Here is a 1,634-nt window from a genome sequence, read left to right on the forward strand (position 1 = left end):
TGACACATGGCACTCTGATTGGTTGGATTTCAAGCCATCCAATCAGAGTGTTATGAGTCATTTTACACAGCGTGGGAAAGTTCTTTGGAATTTTCCCACACTGTGTAAAATAACAGAGCACTCTGGTTGAATTTCAGGAATTAGGGAGTTATCTACTAAGCGGCTGCAAGATGCAGCCTCGGCACGAATAGCATTGGAGTTTCATTCATTAGAATGAAATTCCGATACGAACAAAGTCACAAATTGTGTCCTAACACGAATGAACAAACTGTTCTCATTCTGTTAGGACGCAATTCGGCAGTTTCGCCAGCGTCCTGTCCCCACCCCTGCGCCCCACCCCTCTGTAGGGAGGTAAGGACTCAGCTTCTGTTTTATTGAAGACATCCTTGAATTCATTATAATGTACAGGTATCTTAGTTTCTTCAGTAATTGAAAATAGAGGAAGGTGTGGATAACAATTTTATTTACAGAATTTAGCACTGAGCTGGACAAAGATGGGTGACCATTGAATGTGAGGGTTACAAAGTTGTAACCAATTCATATTTTCCTCTTTTAGAATCCTTTAGTAGAGGACAAGTGTCCAATAGATGTTCTTTTGAAGCACAATACCTGCAGAGGGTAAGATTCCTTCTTCTGAGTCTTTCTTTTGTAGATATAGGGCCTCTGACAGTAGTAACTTCCATTGTTCACTCTTTTGAAGAGGAGGAGTAGGGGAAGTTGTAAAACGACGGTGGTTGGAAATAGGAGTTTTGCTGGTATTTGAGGAAGAGTTCCTTGCTTTGCGTCTTTCTCGTAATCTGCTGTCCAACCTAATGGTTATATTAAATAATTCTTTAAGAGGTATCCCAATTCTAGCAAGTTCATCTCGTAAATAATCAGATAAACTAATCCTGTACTGATACTTTAGGGCACCTTTGTTCCATGAAGTATCTCATGCCAGCCTTCTGAACTGTGAGATGTATTCCTCAACATTACCCCGAACTTGTGTGAGGGAATGTAATTGGGACTGCAGTATCTTGTTTGTTTTCATCATCATAAAGTTTATTCATCTCTTGTAGGAAGAGGTCTAGAGAAGAGAGACAGGGATCCATAGTTTCAATAAGTTGATACGCCCATTTTGCTCAATCTCCTTGTAAAGGGGAAACGATGGTTTTAATTTTAACATCATCATTAACATAAGTCCTTGGGCGCAGGGCGAACATTAATTTGCACTTACAAATAAATCCTCTATAAGAGTGTCGATCCCCAGAACATTTTGCAGGAGGAAATAAATACTGTAGGTTCATAATGTGATGATGAAGTATGCAAATGGAATATCAACTTGGCCTTGTAAGTCGTTTAGTTTCTCATGCAGTTCATGAATTGATTGGGTAAGTAATTTAACCTGAGTTTGTAACCTTTGTAAAGCTTGGGTGAGAGTAGCAGTCTCCCTTTAAAAAAAACTAAAAAAAAATTCCTTTGTCAAAGGCACAAATTACTCAGTTGAAAGTGACAGTATTTAAATTTCGAGTTCTGCTCGTTCCATTCAAGGCTCAATCACTATTGTAGTACTTCTCAGGAAACATTTATTTAGAACTTAACTGCATGTGAACAAATACATTTACCGTATTTATCGGCGTATAACACGCACTTTT

This window comes from Pelobates fuscus, chromosome 1, assembly GCF_036172605.1.
Source record: "Pelobates fuscus isolate aPelFus1 chromosome 1, aPelFus1.pri, whole genome shotgun sequence".
Lineage (NCBI taxonomy): Eukaryota > Metazoa > Chordata > Amphibia > Anura > Pelobatidae > Pelobates > Pelobates fuscus.